Here is a 21,677-nt window from a genome sequence, read left to right on the forward strand (position 1 = left end):
TGATCTATTGCTTAGACGATCTGTCCATTTCAGTGAGGGGGGTGTTAAAGTCCCCCACTATTATTGTATTGTTGTCGATGTGTTTCTTTGCTTTTGTTATTAATTGCCTTATATAATTGGCTGCTCCCATGTTAGGGGCATAGATATTTACACTTGTTAGATCTTCTTGTTGGATAGACCCTTTAAGTAGGATATGGTGTCCTTCCTCATGTCTTATTACAGTCTTTGGTTTAAAATCTAATTTGTCTGATATAAGGTTTGCCACCCCAGCTTTCTTTTGGTGTCCATTAGCATGGTAAATGGTTTTCCAGCCCCTCACTTTAAATCTGGGGGTGTCTTGGGGTCTAAAATGAGTCTCTTGCAGACAGCATATCGATGGGTCTTGTTTTTTAATCCAATCTGATAGCCTGTGTCTTTTGATTGGGGCATTTAGCCCATTTACATTCAGGGTAACTACTGAAAGATAGGAATTTAGTGCCATTGTATTGCCTGTAAGGTGACTGTTACTGTATATTGTCTGTGTTCCTTTCTGGTCTATGTTGCTTTTAAGCTCTCTCTTTGCTTAGAGGACCCCTTTCAATATTTCTTGTAGGGCTGGTTTCATGTTTGCAAATTCCTTTAGTTTTTGTTTGTCCTGGAAGCTTTTTATCTCTCCTTCTATTTTCTTTTTTTTTTTTTTTAAGATTTTATTTATTTACTTGAGAGAGAGAATGAGACAGAGAGAGAGAGCACGAGATGGGGGAGAGTCAGAGGGAGAAGCAGGCTCCCCGCCAAGCAGGGAGCCCGATGTGGGACTCGATCCAGGGACTCCAGGATCATGACCTGAGCCGAAGGCAGTCGCTTAACCAACTGAGCCACCCAGGCACCCAATCTCTCCTTCTATTTTCAATGACAACCTAGCTGGATAGAGTATTCTTGGCTGCATATTTTTCTTGTTTAGTGCTCTGAATATATCCTGCCAGTCCTTTCTGGCCTGCCAGGTCTCTGTGGATAGGTCTGCTGCCAATCTAATGTTTCTACCATTGTAGGTTACAGATCTCTTCTCCCGAGCTGCCTTCAGGATTTTCTCTTTTTCTCTGAGACTCGTAAGTTTTACTATTAGATGTCAGGTGTTGACCTATTTTTATTGATTTTGAGAGGGGTTCTCTGTGCTTCCTGGATTTTGATGCCTGTTTCCTTCCCCAAATTAGGGAAGTTCTCTGATATAACTTGCTCCATTATACCTTCTGCCCCTCTCTCTCTTTCTTCTGCTTCTGGGATCCCAATTATTCTAATGTTGTTTCGTCTTATGGTATCGCTTATCTCTCGAATTCTGCCCTCGTGATCCAGTAGTTGTTTATCTCTCTTTTTCTCAGCTTCTTTATTTTCCATCATTTGCTCTTCTATATCACTGATTCTCTCTTCTGCCTCATTTATCCTAGCAGTTAGCGCCCCCATATTTGATTGCACCTCATTAATAGCCTTTTTGATTTCTACTTGGTTAGATTTTAGTTCTTTTACTTCTCCAGAAAGAGTTTCTCTAATAACTTCCATGCTTTTTTCAAGCCCAGCTAGTATCTTTAAAGTGATGATTCTGAACTCTAGATCTGACATCTTACTAATATCCATATTGAGTAGGTCCCTCGCAGTCGGTACTACCTCTTGTTCTTTTTGTTGAGGTGATTTTTTCCATCTTGTCATTTTGTGCAGAGGAGAATAGATTAATGAGAGAACAAAATGCTAGCAGGGTAACAACATCCCCAGAAAATATACTCTAAACAAATCAGAAAAGACCTGAAGTAGTGGGAAAAGAAAGGGAAAGAGAGAAAAAAGAAAAAGAAAAAAAAGGAAAAAGAAAAAGATAAAGATAAAAACAAACAAAAACAGAACAAAACAAAACAAAAACAGAATGTGATCAAATATGATCAGGTTGGTATATAGAGCATTGCCACACACTAGATTTTGGGTGTATTTTGGTCTGTTAAAAGAAAGTGCCTCCCAAAGTTTTAAAGAAAGAAAAACTTATATATGTACAAAAATAAGGGTTGATATGATGGAGGGATGGAATATGACTGTAAAGATGGAAAGTATAAAAAATTTTATAAAAGGAATTGATAAGTTGTTTGAAAAAAGAAAGAAGAGGATTAAAAAAAAAAGAAAAAAAAGGGAGAGAATGTGATCAGGCAGGGGAGTAGAAAAAAACCATACACTAGAGATTTAGAGTATATTTTGATCTGTTAGAAGAAACCATCTCAAAATTTTAGAGAACAACTTATATATATATGCCAAAAATACAGGTAACCTCTATGAAGGGATAGAATATGACTCTAAAAATGAAAAATAAAAATGTTTTTTAAAAAAGGGATTGATAAGATGTTGGTTGAAAAAGGGAAAAAGAAAAATTAAAAAAAAAAAAGAAAAGAGTTAAAAAAAATAACTTTGAAAGACTACAGAATCATGGTAAAAAAGCCATGAATTCTATGTGCAGTATTCCCCTAGCGCTGGAGTTCTGCCGTTCTCATTGATCGGCAAACTTGGTCTTGGCTGGCTGTTCTCGATGATCTTCTGGGGGAGGGGCCTGTTGCCATGGTTCCCAAATGTCTTTGCCGGAGGCAGAATTGCCCTGCCCTTGCCTGGTCCGGGCTAAGTAATCTGCTCGGGTTTGCTCTCAGGAGCTTTTGTTCCCTGCAAGCTTTCTGTACTGCTTTGGAGGAGGAGAGTGAAAATGGCAGCCTCCCAATCTCCACCCCGGAGGAGCCAAGAACTCGGGGCCCTGCTCCTCAGTGCGCCCCCACAGAAAAGCAGTCAGTTGCTCCCGTCTCCCGGTCTCCAGCCGCACTCCGTGCTTACCGGGCCTGTGACCGCGCATTTCTATCTCTGGCACCCGACTCGGTGTGGAGTCTCCAAACCCAGCAGATCCCTGCGGTGCACTCCCACGCTGCTTCTCCCGGGGGAGGAAGGGGAGTCTCCCTGGATCTGCCACTTGTTGGGTCCCTGCTGGAGGAGCAGTGGCCCTACTGTGCCGCGGATCATGGTTTATGGTAACCCCGAGCTGAGATCCCGTGCCTCGGCTCCGTCTCTGCAGCTCCAATACCTGGGAGCTCTGCCGCACTCAGGCACCCGATCCTTCTGTGACCCCGAGGATCCTGAGACCACACTGTCCCGCGAGGGTTCCACCCCTCGTTTAGCCACCGGAGTGACGTCCCTCAGCGGAGCAGACTTCTAAAAGTTCCGATTTTGTGCTCCGCGACTCTATCACTTGCCAGAAGCTGCCGACAGAGGCCCTTCCCCCGCCATCTATCCTCCCGAATATCACCTCAGATTCACTTCTCTGCATGTCCTACCTTCCAGAAAGTGGTTGCTTTTCTGTTCAGAGAGTTGTTGTTATTCTTTTCTTCCATCTCCTGTTGAGTTTGTAGGTGTTAAGAATGGTTTAATCCCTATCCAGCTGAATTCCTGAGAGGAGAGGAAATCCAGGTCTCCTACTCCTCCGCCATCTTGCTCCACCCCCGATTGTTCCTAATTTTTAAAAAAAAAATTTTGCCCTTCTAATTAGCTGCCATTTCAGTGACAGCTGTCAACTACTGTAAATGCATTCTTAGTTTGGATGCGAATGATTTAAATGTCTACATATGAAGTCTCATGCTTTGCTTCATTCTTGGACTAATTCCAAAGAACTAACAACAAAAATCCAATTTTAATAATTCCTATAGCATAACTAAGACTGTGTTCTACATGACAGCACTAACATATTTGAGATATTTTTAAGGTTGTGGAATTGGCTATTTACTCCAAAAACATGTTAAATATTTTGACAGAGAATGGTAGATATACTTTTCTTAGACAACCACACTCGTTTTTGTCTCCACCCCTGGTTGACTCCACATATTGAGACATAATGTTATGTCATCAAAGAGTACTACTAATTTTACAAATATATTGTAGACCATCCTGTGGTCCTAACAGGGTGTACTTTGGAGATGGATTTGGGTTTGACTCTCACTTTGTCAGTTACTTGCTGTGAGGATATAGGCAGATTGCCTATACAGCCTCTTTAACCTCAGGTTCTCTCCAAAATAAATGAGCTGAGGCAAAAAAGGGACTTTCTACAAACCTGGGACAGAGCAGGAACTCATGAATTCAACTATTATCAGTGAATAAGTCTTCAGACATTCAGCTTGAGCCCTTCCTAGAGTCAGCATAGTTTATCGGCATGAAAGGTGGCGGGGGGGTGAGGGGGAAGGAATAGAAATATATGGAGACACTTCAGTTATTGTAAAGGAAATGTCTTGAGACAAGCATCTTTAGGGTTTAAAATTTTTAAATTAATAACTAACATATCTGCCTTAAAAAATGTTGAAATTATATGTCACATCTATATTGCAAGCCTAGACCTGCCACGTGTAAATAAAAACTATTGAAACACAGCTACACTCATTCATTTCCTTATCATCTTTGACTGCTTTCATGCTACAATGGAGTCAAGTAGTTTCAACAGAGACCACCAGGTCTGCAAAGCCTTAAATATTTATTATAAGTCCCTTTACAGAAAAAGTTTGCCAACCCCTGGGCTAAAATATTACTTAAGGTCATTGAAAGGGAGTCTAGAAGCACTCAATGGATTGGTATAAATTACCCTCAAGATCCAGTTCAACAGTCTTCTTCTGATACCATGAAAAGGCCTTAATATAATCCTTAGAGGAGACAGAACCTAAAAGACAAAGTATGTTTACTTCAGTAGGGTTCATGCTGTATATTATAACATTCTAAGTTCCCCTGAAAGCAGAACTCCAGAAAAGTACTTCTGTGCAGGTAGTTTATTTGGAAAGTGACCCCAGGAAACAGTGGTTGGGAATTGGAAAGATTAAAATAGGTATGAGAGGAAAGATGTGTTATCCAGCTGTCATTGCTCTGGGAAACTTGGCTTGATCCTGCAAGGACCCCTAAAGAGCTGTAAAAAATGCAACTACACTGTCCACCTGAGGGATGGAAGAAGGCAGCATTTGTCTACCAGCTTCAATCCTTCACTGGGAAAGACACCCATAGGGTGTGAACTCTCTTAAATTTCCAGATTTGCACATGTACCAGTGATAAAAGAGTTTCATATATATCCCTCAACTCAGCCACATAGAAAATCCAGGCTCAGAAAGTGAGAAACACAGTGCAGCTGGGGTGAGGTGGGTGAGGTCCTAGGAGGCTGCTTCAACATGAAGCAAGTTGCCTAACAATGACTGGAGTAGAAGACAGGCCAAGAGGATATGAGATGGGGCATAGGAGATATATAATACGGGTAGGGGATGTTTATTAAGTGTTGAGGCTTTGCAAATCACTGAGTGAGAAATGTTTTCTCTGCATTATCACATGAACTCTGATACCAACACAATGTGCTGATTAGGTTCTTTAACCACTGTGTCTGGTTAAAGAAATTAATGAGGGAACTTAAGTTAGAGATACTAAATAAATAATAATAACCATAATAGTAATTAATAATTATTTCCTGATTTTTTTTATACACTAGCTAGTGCTATAATTCCATTACTTAAATTGATTCATTTAATCCCCACAATAAACACTCAAGGAAGGAGAAATTGTCATTTGTATTTTATGTTTGAGGACACTGAGGTTTAGAGACGTTAAACAATTTGCCTAAAGACATACAACTAGTAAATGGCAGAGCTTAGTTGGGACTCAAATCTAGGTCTCCCTGACTCCAGAGTTTATGTCCTTAAACCTTTCCTTAATGTACTCTCCTAAATTTTTATAACTTCCTCTTGACCAAACACAAATCTATCATTGCATACATTTTCTGTTAGAATTTTTGTGAGCACTTCAATGACTGCTACACTATAAATAACTAGGCCAAACACTCAATCTGGGCCTGTCAGTAAAAAGGTTGAAAACACCAACATGTCTATCAATTAATCAGTTATTTTAATCACTTTTTATTGATTAGGTGACTAAATTATAATCAATAAATATGCTGGAGTCTCCAAGTCTTTGTGGGCTTTTTAAATTTTCATTACTTAACTTCTAGGTGGTAGAAAAATGATCCAAGTAGTATTTAAAAGCATTTTATTTTTTTTCCATTTTTAAAAATTTTATTATGTTATGTTAATCACCATACATGACATCATTAGTTTTTGATGTAGTGTTCCATGATTCATTGTTTGCATATAACACCCAGTGCTCCATGCAGAACCTGCCCTCTTTAATACCCATCACCAGGCTAACCCATCCCCTCACCCCCCCTCCCCTCTAGAACCCTCAGTTTGTTGAACCATGAGAGACTATGGACTTCAAAAGCATTTTAAAGTTATTTTTATGGCAGAATGTACTATGGCTTTATATTATGATGATAAGCCAAAAGGCAGTGTCCCAGAATGAAAAGATAAAGTCTCACAATAGCCTGGGGTAATGAGAATAATCCTGAATCGAGGGTCAGAAGTCATGAGTTCAGGGTTTAGCTCTGCAACCCATGTGGCCCAAGGCAAGTCCTTTATCCCCTCAAAGTCAGTTCCCTACTTTTCACAATGAGGTACAGTATACCTGCGAGATTATCATAAGGTTTGGATGAGATCATATACTTGAGAACACTCAGTAAACCTTCAATATTATATAAATATAAAAGATAGCTAACAGGATGGAAGTATTGCAGCTGGCTGTTATACAAGGGGCTGAGCTGATATCAAATGTGCTTTATGGTTGAGTAGTATCCCATTGTATAGACATATCACATTTTTATCCATTCATCTATGAATGGACACTTGGGTGGCTTCCATAACTTGGCTACTCATTTTTTTATATTACTATTTACTATATTACTACATTCTATATTTCTACTATTCTGCTCATAAGTATATACTCAAAATAATTGAAAACATGTTCACACAAAAACTTTTATATAAATGGTCACAGCACCGTAATAGCTGAAAAGTGAAAACAAATAAAATGTCCATCAGTGGATGAATAGATAAACAAAATGTGGTATATGCATACAATGGGATATTATTCAACTATTAAAAAGAATGAAATGCTCTGTAGGGAGTCTGCTTAAGATTCTTTCCCTCTCCCTCTCCCCCTCCCCCCACTCATGTGTTCTCTCTCTCTCAAATAAATAAAGCTTTTTTAAAAATGTTAAAAAAACTAATACATGAATAACACTTGAAAACTTATGCTAATTGAAAGAAGCCAGACTCAAAAGACCGTATATTGCATGTTCCATTTATATGAAATATCCAGAATAGGCAAATCCATAGAGCCAGAAAATTGATTCATGGTTGGTTGGGACTGGGTAGAAGGAGGGGGTGAGGAATTATTGCCTTACTAGCTACAGAGTTTCTTCTTATGGTGATGAAAATGTTCTAATCTTAGATTACAGTGATGGTTTCAAACCTCTGTGAATATAATAAAATCCATTGATTTGAACTCTTTAAATGAGTGAATTATATAGCTTATGAATTGTATCTCAATAAGCTATTTAAATTTTTTTTACCTTATGGTAACTTTGAATACAATCAACTGATTTTTTTTTTTCTATCAAAAATGATGCATCTACAGCAATAAATTCAAGGGCCTAAGAACACTGAACTTTATAAACTTCCAGGGAATCTGTTAAGACTCTGGATGATAGTGATTACTATAAATATTTCAGTAGGGTATTGGTCAATGATCTTGCTACTTGAGAATATTAGCATTTTTGGCCAAGGAAATAATTAGCAATATGTCTTAAACAAGACCCTTTTTTTTTTTCAGTCAAGTATGCATATGCTTTGGTACAATTTTTGAAGTTTTTCTAAAAATAAATGTTTCAGTTAAATTAATGAACAAAACTGAAACTACAGTTGCAATAGAGGAAACATCATTTATTGAATTGAGGAATAATGACAAAAATTGCTGACCTTTTTTGGATGTTCACCACAAACCGGACCTTTAGCTGAGCATTTTTACTTTCCCATATTACTGGGGAATCTACCTTCTACCAAAAGCTGAAAAATACCACAGAAGAATTGATTTTCTTAGTCTTCCTCTGTACTTATAAAGTTATCCAAAGTCATGTGGATAATATTCTTCCTTCTGTTTCTGGGTGAAGTGTTTTGTTAAATAATTCTACAACATGGATCTTCTGTTTGGGTTCATATTCATTCATGGCCTTTGCAATTGGGGAAAGTGAATCAGAACATGCTTACAGATTTGCAACAACATGGGTGAACCTGGAGGACATTATGTTAGGTGAAGTAAAATAGTCGCAGAAGGACAAATACTGCATGATTCCATTTATATGAGGTATCTAAATAGTCAAAGTTATTGAATCAGAAAGAACAGTGATTACCAAGGGCACAGGGGAGAGAGAAATAGGGAGATGTTGTTCAATTGATATAAAGTCTAGTTATGCAAGATGAATTAGTTCTAGAGATCTGTACAGCATAGTGCCTATAGTCAACAGGATGGTATTATGCACTTAAAAATTTGTTAAGATGTAGATCTTACGTTAAATGTTCTTACCACAATAAATAGATATAGATAGATAGATAGATAGATAGATAGATAGATAGATAGATAGATAGATGATAGATAGATAAATAGATGATAAATAGATGGATAAAATAAACCTTGCCTAGAGCAATGCCCAGATCCTTCAAGAGAACCAATCTGGTTAAGGTAGAACTTCTCCTTTGCAAGAAACTCTTCTGGGAAGCTTAGGCTTTCTCTATCCCTGTCTCTGAAGTTTCAAAGGAAAAGTTTATCCCCACCAGAGCTCCAGGACAAAGAAGAAATGACCTGCCCTGTCTCTATCTCAGAGCAAGTCAGCTAGCTACAGAGAGCCTGAAGGGAAGTGGCTTTGGCTGAAATAAACTTTATGTGATGTTTGTGCAGGAAGATACATGCTGATTCTGACGTTGCTCCTGATTCTTTTGTCAAATTCTCCTTGTACCTTTTTTAGTTAGTGATTTAATTCCTTCTTTCCTTTTTTTATAGGATCTTTTGCAATGTCCTTAGCCTCCTTCATTCTATATTGTACTAGCTTTGGATAGAGGTCTCTGGTGATACATTCCTCTAGTGCAATCAGAGTGCTAACTGCTGGAGCATTTCTAATTGCTCCACCTCAACACAAACACACACACAAACACACAGAATGTACAATTTTCTGTTATTGTGGTAAAAACACTTACTATGATATCTACCTTCTTAACACATTTTTAAGTGTATAATACAAATTGTTAACTTTAGAGACAATGTTGCAGAGCAGAGCTCTAGAACTCATTCTCCTTGCATAATTGAGGCTTTATTCCCATTGACTAGTAATTCCCCACTCCCCGTTGCCTTTAGCCCTAACAACTGCAATTCTTTTTTTTTTTTAAGATTTTATTTATTTATCAGAGAGAAAGAGAGAGAGAGCACAAGCAGGGGGAGTGGTAGGCAGAGGGATAAGCAGGCTCCCTGCTGAGCAAGGAGCCCAATGTGGGGCTTGATCCCAAGACCCTGGGATCATGACCTGAGCTGAAGGCAGACGCTTAACTGACTGAGCCACCCAGGAATCCTGACAACTGCAATTCTGCTCTCAGATTCTATGAGTTTGACTAGTTTAGATACCTCATATAAGTGGAGTCTTGCAGTATTTGTGAAACATTATTTGGCCTTAAAGTAGATTTTTTTTTTTTAATTGGCACAGAGTTTTAGTATTTGTGTTTTGTTGTTTTTACTTTGAATTAATTTTCCAAAATTTATAAAATTGAATATTTCACTAACACACACACACACACAAATGAGATTTCTGTCTTCTCTTGAAATCTGGTAGCTTTATAACACTGGCCCACATTCCAGGATGGGGACAGCCCATGATAGCTGAGAAGGGCCTGCCTTTATAGACTGGATAAGTACTCTTTAGTGTACCACAGTCACCTCCTGAACCACTTTCTGCTACATATCCCAGATGGCCCCTATAGTATGAAAGTTTGATAGCTCTTGGTTATTAAACCTCATTTTCACCTCCAGAAATTGTCTGTTTTTCTGAGTGATCAGCCTCCAAGAGAAAGCAAAGTTAGTTATATGCCTGCTTATCCCTTGCCAGGGATGAAAACTTTTCTATACTTAGGTATAGGACTTAGGTCCCTTTGATAAATAAGAGGAACTAGAATGTACTACAGTATAAGTGCCATGAAGGTGAGGATTTCTGTTTTCTTCACTAATGTATCTTCAGTGCCTGAAACAGTGCCTACACCTAGGAGGTACTCAATGAACACTTGTTAAATGACTAAAAGAACCAAATTCACATGATATCTACAGATCTTCCAACTTCTTGAGGTAGAAAAGAGATATTCCACTCATTTTATGATTGTGATATTATACGTTGGCCAAAGGATAAAACTAAGGATCTAAACCATTTTATTTCTATAAGAGAGAGGTAATAATTAAAGCAACGGGAGGTAAACTGCTGAAGTTAAAGTTTGAATTTACCACTAACAGCTGTGTGAGTTTGGACAGTTTACTTACCCTCTCCGTATCTCAATATCTTTATCTGTAAAATGGAATTTACCTCATGGAGTCATGAGGTTAAATAAGATAATCTACATAAGCCTTAAGCAGAATATTTAGCACATAGTACATGCTCGGTAAATGCTAGATGTTAATGTTGGACCTTGAAGCTCATTTTAGAAAGAGGCTAAGAACTTGCTTTGTCTGGAGCAGAGAATTCATAGATGACAGTAGTGGGAGATAATGCTAGATAGAGCTAAGTAGAGGGTCCAGAACTCAATTCTAAGGAGTCTAAGCAGTGAGACACGTAAGCAGTGTGCATAAGCAGAGAAATGGTTTAATTTCCCCCAACTATGCATTAGAAAAAGTAATCTGTTGGTAGCCAGCCCTTCCCATGGTCTCAATATGTACTGAAACATAACTGCTAGATCTTCCTTTGTTATTTTCTTGTCTCATATATATAGAAATTCTCCTTATTTTCTTCAGTTTGGGAAGTTTGTTAGAGTTTAAAAGATTAATGGGTTTCAGTATTTGTAACTAGGCAAAGCCAGGAGGTTGGGCTCCCTCCCTTTGAGGTAGAATGATCTGTATCAGCTTTTCTCAGAATAATGCACCAATCAAGGAAGGAAATCTCAGCCTCTCCCTTTGCTCTCTATGGTACTTGTGCCCTTCAAAATAACAGGCCCTTGTGACCAAGAGGTTATTGGGAAAGCTATCTTGGGAGCTTTTCAAAGTCAGCATTCTCAGCGTGTTTCTTTATGACCCATTGATAGAAGGACGCAAAGGAGGACATACTGTTTTGAGGCTGTTTTTAAGCACTGTTCCACTTGGACTCTCTCCATCCACGAGTGGAAAATTCAGTCAGTCTTCAGTTTGGGCTATTTCTCTAGAACTAATAAACAACATTTCCTAGAATGTTAAAATTATTAAACAGAAGGTATCTTAAGAGACATTTCTAGCCAAATACTCAAAGAAGGAAACCATTTAATAGCATCTTGAGAGGTGATCTGGTTTTATGAGGAAGGATTTATTTTTGGGGTGCCTGGGTGGCTCAGTCATTAAGTGTCTGCTTTAGGCTCAGGTCATGATCTCAGGGTCCCGGGATTGAGTCCCGCATCGGGCTCCTTGTTCATCAGGGAGTCTGCTTCTCCCTCTCCCTCTGCCTCTCCCCATGCTTGTGCTCTCTCTCTCTCACTATCTCTCTCTCTGTTAAATAAAGAAAATCTATAAATAAATTTTTTTTAAAGATTTTATTTATTTATTTGAGAGAGAGAATGAGATAGAGAGCATGAGAGGGGGGAGGTCAGAGAGAGAGGCAGACTCCCCGCCGAGCAGGGAGCCCGACGCGGGACTTGATCCCGGGACTCCAGGATCATGACCTGAGCCGAAGGCAGTCGCCCAACCAACTGAGCCACCCAGGCGCCCTATAAATAAATTTTTTAAAAGGAGTTATTTTTATTTTATATTCAGATCATTAGCCTTTCATTTATGTATATATTTATTCATCCATTTAGCAAATATAAATCAAATATCTACTTTATTCCTGGTCCTAGTGATATAGTGTTGAACAACACAAACAATATACTTGTCAACATGGGACTTATATATCAACCCAACCTCTATGTCATATGCAAGTGCATGTTTAATGCCCTTGGAATTGGCATAGAATAATAATGAACAGTTTGAATTCCAGAGTCAAAAAGACTTGGGATAGAATTCCATGCTAGATATATTACTTAATTGGCCAAATTACTTAATTTCTCTGAGTAGCAGCTAGCTACTTCATCAGTAAAATGGAGAAATAATAGAACCTACGTCATATCTTGTTTTAAGAATTTAATGAGGTAGTGCATGTAAAGAGATTACATCACATCAGAGACCTTGACAGTGCTCAATATATGTTAGGCATTATGAAAAACATTGTGACAATTGTAAAGATCCACTATTCACTCATCCTCACTTTTTCAGTAATAACTCATTCTAGTAACAGATTTCATCCTTACTCCCACTTATCTGTTTCTATACAACCATTGGTTGTATTAACTTTTAAACATATCTGGCCATAAACAAAAAATAATGAAACTGGAAGGGATTATGCTAAGTGAAATAAGTCAAGCAGAGAAAGACAATTATCATATGGTTTCATTCATATGTGGAACATAAGGAATAGTGCAGAGGACCACAGGGGAAGGGAGGGGAAAACTGAATGAGAAGAAATCAGAGGGGGAGACAGACCATGAGAGACTCTGGACTCTGGGAACCAAACTGAGGTTTACAGAAGGGAAGGGGGTTGGGGGATGGGGTAACCGGGTGATGGGTATTAAGGGGGCCGCGTGTTGTGATGAGCACTGGGTGTTATACACAACTAATGAATCACTGAACACTACATCAAAAACTAATGATGTACTATATGTTGGCTAAGTGAACATAATAATAAAAAAATAATGAAATAAAGAACATCCATGCTTTTGGAATCGATAGAAAGGCAATAGATCCAATCTATAAATTTGGCTTTATCAATATTATCAAACAGTTATTAAGATGTGAAGTAAAGTATTAAAAAGATTGATTGTCTTAAGGGTTTTCCATTTTTTATTTGGGATGTATAAGGTGGCAAAAATAAGCAAATCAAATAAAATACATAACATCCAGTCATTGAGGTAGTAGCAATCATTAGGCAAAAGTAAAATTATCTATCCCTAAATAATACTTGTGATTCTCATAATGTTGTGTCAGTGAAAATTATTTTATTCATACTCAAAAACTGAACAGTTTAGAAGCCATAGAATAAGAAAATAATTTAGAGTAATCCTTAACTTACAGATCTGTAAATTCTCTTCATGGATCCATTAATGGCAAATATAGTTTGTTATTATATTCACAAATGCTTTACTTTTTTCTGAAGATCTAACTTTCAGCCACTTAATGCCAAAAACCAAGGGGGGAAGACTAGTTTTCCAATAGATAAAAAGTGTAAGACTGTTGAATCACAGACCTGTACCTCTGAAACAAATAATCCATTATATGTTAAAAAAGAAGAAGAAGGAGGAGGAGGAGGAGGAGGAGGAGGAGAGGAGGAGGAGGAGGAGGAGGAGGAGAGGAGGAGGAGGAGGAGGAGGAGGAGGAGGAGGAGGAGGAGGAGGAGATAGCAGGAAGGGAAGAATGAAGGGGGGAAATCAGAGTGGGAGAAGAACCATGAGAGACTATGGACTTTGAGAAACAAACTGAGGGTTCTAGAGGGGAGGGGGGTGGGGAGATGGGTTAGCCTCGTGATGGGTATTAAAAAGGGCACATACTGCATGGAGCACTGGGTGTTATACACAAACAATGAATCATGGAACACTACATCAAAAACTCATGATGTAATGTATGGTGATTAACATAACATAATTAAAAAAAAGTGGTCATCTATATTGCATGATTTTAAAAGCACATATCATATTTCTCCCTTGCTTACCTGGACCTTCAGTCGATTCCTTTAGTTACTATTTGAAATTCAAATTCTCATGGGAAAAGTGAACATTCAAGCTGTTATCAAGTGTTTATATTTGACATGAATAAATTTATTAACATGTTAACATGTGATCATATGCTCATTAACCAAGATACAAACAGTACTGAGGATTGGAAAGAACACTGAAAATCTTATTCTTGTCCCACATAAAAAACAACCATTGTCAAAGTTTCATATGTAAGCTTATATCTACACATATATATTTTCTCCTTTATTTTTTTATTTAAATTCAATAGCTAATGTATAGTTTTTGATGTAGTGTTCAATGATTCATCAGTTGCATATAACACCCAGTGCTCATCACATCACGTGACCTCTTTAATCCCCATCACCCAGTTACCCCATCCCCTCCCCCCCACCTTCCATTCCACAACCCTGAGTTTGTTTCCCAGAGTCCAGAGTCTCTCATGGTTTGTCTCCCTCTCTGATTTCTTCCCATTAGTTTTCCTCCCTTCCCCTACAATCCTCTGTGCTATTTCTTATATTCCACATATGAGTGAAACCATATAATTGTCTTTCTCTGACTGACTTATTTCACTTAGCATAATACCCTCCAGTTCCATACACATTGATGTAAATGGTAGGTATTCATCCTTTCTGATAGCTGACTAATATTCCATTGTATATATGAAGCATATCTTATTTATCCATCTATCTTCTGAAGGACATCGCAGCTCCTTCCACAGTTTGGCTATTGTGGACATTGCTGCTATAAACGTTGGGGTGCAGGTGCCCCTTCTTTTAACTACATCTGTATCTTTGGGGTAAATATCCAGTAGTGCAATTGCTGGGTTGTAGGGTAGCTCTATTTTCAACTTTTTGAGGAACCTCCATGCTGTCTTCCAGAGTGGCAATACCAGCTTGCATTCCCACCAACAGTGTAGGAGGGTTCCCCTTTCTCCACAGCCTCACCAACATTTGTTGTTCCCTGTCTTGTTAATTTTAGCCATTCTAACTGGTGTAGGGTGGTGTCTATATTATATATATTGTTCTTAAATGTATTTTTTTAAACTAGCACTGAATTTTGATGGTCTTTCTGTGTTTGTGTACTCTTTAATAGCTGCATAGTATCCATGTTTTGTTTAACCATTCTTCTTAATGGCAAATATCCAAGTTATTTACAATTTATAATTATTTGCTATTGCAAAAATGCCTAAGTGAATGTGTATATATATATATATATATATATATATATATATATATATAATCTTTGTGTACATGGGTGAATATATCATTAGGATAAATTCATATACTGCAGATGTTAAACTGCAATAATAATACTTAGTGTATTTAAAATATGATAGATTATGTCAAATTGTCTTCCAAAAACATCTCATCACTTTATAATCTCACTGCATCTATTAGAAATTCTTTAAGTAACAAAAAATTCAAATTAAAGGTAATCTACATAGGTGGGGATCTATTTGTCTCACAAAGTAGTCTGTGGGCAGCTGCTGGCATTTGTTCAATAACCTAAAAATATTATAGCTGCTATCTGTGAGTTCCTTGGCCTTTCCCTTGTGATAACAAGATGAAAGCCATTCCTCCAGGTATCATGTCTACATTCAAAACATAATGAAACAGAGACAGGAGGCATTTACTACAATTCTAATTTCTTATCACTTTACCATATACCTCTACAGTAGACTTTTTTATATGTTTATCTACTAGAACTGTGTTCTATTATCACTACAGCTTCAAAGAAGGCTAGGGAAATGAGTGTTTACATTTCTAGTCTCTAAGTTGAGGTAGTGATAGGAAATGGGTGTAGGTTAGCAAAATATCAGTGTTTGTTAAATGCCCAGAAGTGACTGAAAATGTCAATTTTATTCCACCCTTGCTAACACTAGAAAAGCTCAAGCTTCTTACCCATATGATGTGTTACAAAGACATAACTGATTTTTTTTTTATTTACCTAATAATCTAGGAGGTTGAGCATCTTTATTTATTTATTTATTTTTAGACTTTTGGCCATTTGTAATCCTCTTCTGTGAATTTCCAACTTATGTCAATTCTTCATAAATAGCTTATCTTAGTGTATTCAAGAGTAGGTTTAAATAAATGAGTATAACATGGGGGTAAGTCCCTGAGTTAAGAGAAAAGGATAACCAGACAGGAAGAACCATAAACTGGAAGGCAAGACTGAATACAAAACTTTTTTGAAGTCCATCATTACATTAAAAAAATAATAATAACTTTTCTGAGTAACTCCACAACCTCAGAGAGATAAGAGGGAGTGTATAGGTAAGGAAGTATTCCAGGATTTTGATAAAACCAGTAGCCAGGTCAAGTGTTCCATACTTGGCTAATGTTCAGAATTACCTAAGGAACATATTCACATACTCAATGTTCCTGATCCCCATTTCTGGGGATTACAATTCAGTAGACTTTTTCCCCCCTAGCAGGGCCATAGTTAATTCAACTATTTAGTAGCCCACCCTCAGTTTGGTGCAGGCGAGTCATCAGCCTAGATGTGTTTCTCTCTATGGTGCTGAAAGTAAATAACTTTGTTAAAAAAAAAGTTCAGGGCAGCTAAATTCCAACAAAACTCACTTTAAGATAGAAGTATGTACTGTACTCTAATAAAAATAATCACTAGATTACAGTTTAGATAAGTATGTACATCTTACAGGTTTACCAACTATTAGTGAGCAAAATAAATGCATTAAATATTACTCTATTTAGAATAAAAATTTGATTAATTTGACCTCTGGTATAATGATGTCCAGTGCCTTTGTCTGTTTTAAATAAATATAATTTCTCTTTATTTACTACCTTGAAGGTAAGTCTGAGTGATGTTTAAAAAGACTAAAAATCCCTATATCCATCCTTGGGAAAATTCATTGGAGAACATTGAGAGATTTACTGGCTTAATCTGCCTTACCTTTTATCTCATACATTATAATAAAAATTAGCCTTCCCAAAATTACCTAAAGACACTAAGTGGGAGAATTTCTGTGTAAATACAATAGTTGCCTTAGTCCAACAGTGTGCAGAAGTTAAGGGTGTAGACTCTGGAGCTAGATTGCTTGAATTGGAATTCCAACTCCAATACTTACTATCTATGTGAACATCATTCTCTCTGTATCTCAGGTTCCTTTAATGCAAAGTGGGAGTAAAAATAGTATATATCATATGTATATATATCATATATACATATATAGTATATATCACATAGGATTATTGTACATATTTAATGAGTTAATACCTGTAAAAATACCTGTAAGCCTATTACATAGTAAGCATTCAAAAATTTAGCCATTAACTCCAGTATGTTTCCTAAGCATCACAGATAACCATCAGCAAAATATTAAACTCCTGCTTTTACATACCATCCCTTTGTGTAACATAAATAAAAAGTGCATAAGATATGTTTCAATTATAATACGATTTTTGTAACCTTTGAGACTAGAATATACATTTATGAAGCAAAGGATCTTCTTTCTTGTTCACTGCTAATCCTTATCACAATAATTCTGATTATTAATTGCTGTAAAATGAATTATCCTAAAGCTTAATTGCTTTAAAAAACAGTTTATAATTGTCCATAATTCTGGTATTGGTTGAGCAGTCTTCCCTGGACTCATTCATGAATGCACTCTGCTGGAGAATCAACTGAGGGCTGGACTCAGCTGAGATAGCTGGGACATAAGGATCTCTTTCTCCATATGGTCATCCTCCCAGCTTTCATCATGGCAAGATTATCTCAGGACATCATTCTAAGAGTGTGAAAACAAAACCTGCAAAGCTTCATATGATTCAACTTTAGAAGTCATCTGCAACATTCTTTTTGTCAAAGCAAATCACAAGACCACCTATGTAAGAGCTGGGAGTTCTAGGCTCCACCACTTGATGGGATTAGCTTCAAAGTTATGTTGCAAAACATAGGAGGAATTGTAGCAGCTGTGTTTGCAAATGATCTATCTCATACTCTAGTGTTACCTGTTGTTATTAATAATACTGTAAATGAGTGAAATAGAAAAGAGTAAGTTGGTTTGGTCTGTTCTTTTTTAAGTATTATGAAAATTTTATTTTTATTTTGATCTTGTGACTTTTCTCTGAAGAGATACATTAAGTGTGAATTTACAGATGAGGAAACTGAGGTTTAGAGAGGTTAACCTGTTACCACTCCTTGTCATTTAATAGAAAATGGCCCTTCATAGAATTCTGTCCTAACATGTTGGACACCACAGTGAGAAATGCTTAGTTGTTTAGAATTAAGGTGACCAAAAAAACTTATTGGAAAGAAAAGAGCAAGCAGATGGGTGATTAAGGAAAGAGTCTTCCCATTTCATGATTAGACTAGAACCCACTCTGGTTTTTTTAGCATAAAGGAGTATTGATTGGGAGGAAACCAGACATCTACTATAACACAGAATCTAAGCATTTGCAGACCAATTAATAAGTTAATGAAACACAGCTAAATTTGTTGAGTAAGTTGTTCAGTATAAGTGACCAACAAACACTTGTCTGCCAGTGTCCTGACTTTGAAGAAACTGCATAAAACAGCAGATATTATAAACAAAAAAGCAAACAAAGCTGTTTAGATTATTTTTTAGATAAGTCGGGTAGATAGATATGTTTGGAATGATAAATCTCAGTGGCTCAGGAATGTAGATATGGAAAGAGTTGACGTGGTTTGCACAATTCATCTTCACTGGATAATTTCCACTCTCCACACCAACCATGAATTTCCCCACCAACCCAACTTCACCATAAATTAACTTTCTTACTTATCTATTCACCCTCAGAGTCTGACATCATCCAACTTATCAACCCAGAGAAGTGTATAAGTAAAGGATTTCTCTTCAGAAATTCAAAAAAAAAAAAAACAAGGCAACATATTAGAAATGTGGGTTATAAAACCATTACTATCAGCCTCAAAGATCTGAAGACTTAAGGCTTGTCAAGGATTCTGAAAGATTAGATGTTTGTTGATAAAAACTTCACATTCTAATTAAGAATTGGCTTTTCTTGGAATAAGCTGGCTCTCATGGACTCAGATGTTGAGGCAAGTCAGTGTGGACAGAGAGGTTGCAGAGATCTGACAGTTTATAAATTCTAATAACATATTCCACCAGAGAGTTTTTGCCATGTAGTTGAATGAATATGCTGCTGAGGAAAAAAAAAGAAGATTGGTTTTAATTACTGAAATGGTCTGTTGGCAATAACAAATACAGTGTTTAAGATGAGGCCCTTTATGTCACACAGGCAGGATGAAATTAAAATCATTTATGTGCTAAGTCAGAGAGGAGAATTAGTGATAAAAAAAACTTTTGGTCCTGTCAGAGAGACCAGAATGATGTTTCTGAAGGGGAAGTGGGGTAGAGTTCATTGAGTCCCCTACTCTGATGCTGCTGGGGACAACAATTACTTTGAACACATAGATAGTTCAATGCCACAGAGGCCAAACTGTTTTAATTATTATGCAGTGGAATTAAATTAATGGAAACCACATTGGAAAAGAAAGATAATTTATTTTCAGTCATGAGAGATGTCTAGTGTCTCTTAGGAATGGAATTACTTAGAAAAACAAATGAAATTGAATATGGTAGCCTTATGATATAAGTTTAATTTAGGCCTATAATTTAATTGAGTTGACTGATACCAAATTTATTCAACCACTTGGGCACACAACAGCTTCAGTGGCAATTGGTCAATTTTTCCACACCACTCTGGTTCAAAACAGGATCCTATTCAGAGACTGAGTCTCCCTTTTACAACTCACCAAGCTCATTTGGTGCTATATTTTGTGGATGCAATTAACTAGCATTAGAAAACCCTGATTAAAGCATTATGATTAATTCAAGCATATTCATTTCCACTTCATCAGTTCTGTTCATTTGAATCTGTACTCAATGCCTCTTTTTAGCCACTGTTCCTTTATTTAAATAAAAAATCAAAATATCTTCTCCATGCCCGTACCAGAGAGAGAGAAAACTGGGGAGCTATAGGGTTGTATTTTGATCTATTTGCATGTTCTTCCCGAGCTGGCCTTCTATAAATTTATTTATGCTAAAACAATTCTTAGAGTTGAGTTTTATAACAAATGTGAATTTCAAAAGGACTTTAAGCAGCACGTTTCTCCCTCATTGAAGTATCAAGTATCAAAATGATATTTGATATCCAAGGAACTCACAGTCTTCAGTTTCCTTTGAACAAAGAAGAGAATGATTTTCTACTATCAAAAAGGATATAAAGTCTCAATTTCCATATTTGCCTTACAAGTACTCTCCCCCACTTTGACTGTTTCCCCCCCCAACTTCTCCTCTCTTTCTTTTTTTTTTTTTTTTAATTTTATTTATTTATTCATGAGAGTCAGAGAGAGAGAGGCAGAGGCAGAGGGAGAAGCAGGCTCCCCGCCCAGCAGGAAGCCCGATGCGGGACTCAATCCCAGGACCCCGGGATCATGACCTGAGCCGAAGGCAGAGGCTTAACCGTCTGAGCCACCCAGGTGCCCCTCTCCTCTCTTTCTTAATTGGTTTTTCTATTCCCATATTCCTTAGATTTCTTCATTAAAGGCACTCTGCACCTGTATGTTACCATCTATCTTCAATGAAGAAGATAAATTTGTCTCCTAGATAAAGTACCGAGGACTTAACTGAAAATGGATTTGATGAGATGAACTTGAGAAAAATAAAGAATCCAAAAAATGAACTCACCCACTAACACATGCATGGAGATAAGAAAACTTCAGCCACATTTCTCATATATATTAATCTCTACTAATTTCCCCACTCCAGTGTGCCATGATGAGCCACATTTAGGTTGACACATATTTTTTACATTCTTTAAAAATGTGGCATTTTGAGAATCCAGTAATTGACAATACTGTGAAGATTATGCTCAGGGCATTTTAAACATTGAAGAAACTATTCACTCAGAATTTACTCCTCCTGATACTACTATTAACTCTCCACTTCTACCAAGAAGATCTGAAATGACTGAGGGAGGAAGTTATACCAGAGAAGTGGCAAAGATGAAAACTGGTCTGGTCATGACCACATACCTTGGTATGTGTTATTAACCATCTAGAATATTTTAGTGAATAAATAACATAATTATTGCTTCCTATTGTCACTGTGTAACTTCTGCTAGTTCAGAAATGGAAACAGACCATGAAAGGAAAACAGGTTATACCATCAAAACCATAAACCTCAATTGGATAGAGCATCTGAAAGTGATTTCAAGAGAGAAGGTTTAGAGATACGTTTCAACCAAAGGCATAAACAGTGAATGCTTATTATGTGCAGACACAGGGGCAGGAGTGCCTCAAAAGACTTACTCATTTAAAGAACTATTCTTCTAAAAAGTTTATTTCTATAATTTATGCACCAACATTTTTTATGCCATTGAACAATTTCAGGAGGTGGTAATCTCTGTGGTAAAATGTTAAGGCGTTCAAATAGGCCAGCTGAATCTCTCAGTAGAATGTTATACTGTCCCAAATCACCTATACTTAGGATCTTGAAGGAACACAAACATTTTTATTAGGCTAAAACACAATGCCATCAAAGAGGTAGTATTATATAATGTTATTATATGGTGTTATATTTATATACTATAGTACATTATAGAGAGAGAAAGTGAGGGGGCAGGGGGGAACTATAATGAACTAGCAGAAATATATTCATGAGATTAATCAGTTATTATCCACTCCCACATAGCAGTGGGTTTGTGAGAGGACACTGAGCTAGAAGGGAGTTCAGAC

Source organism: Mirounga angustirostris, unplaced genomic scaffold, assembly GCF_029215605.1.
Source record: "Mirounga angustirostris isolate CCGP_5_RB_7025 unplaced genomic scaffold, mMirAng1.0.hap1 SCAF_7, whole genome shotgun sequence".
NCBI classification, from domain to species: domain Eukaryota; kingdom Metazoa; phylum Chordata; class Mammalia; order Carnivora; family Phocidae; genus Mirounga; species Mirounga angustirostris.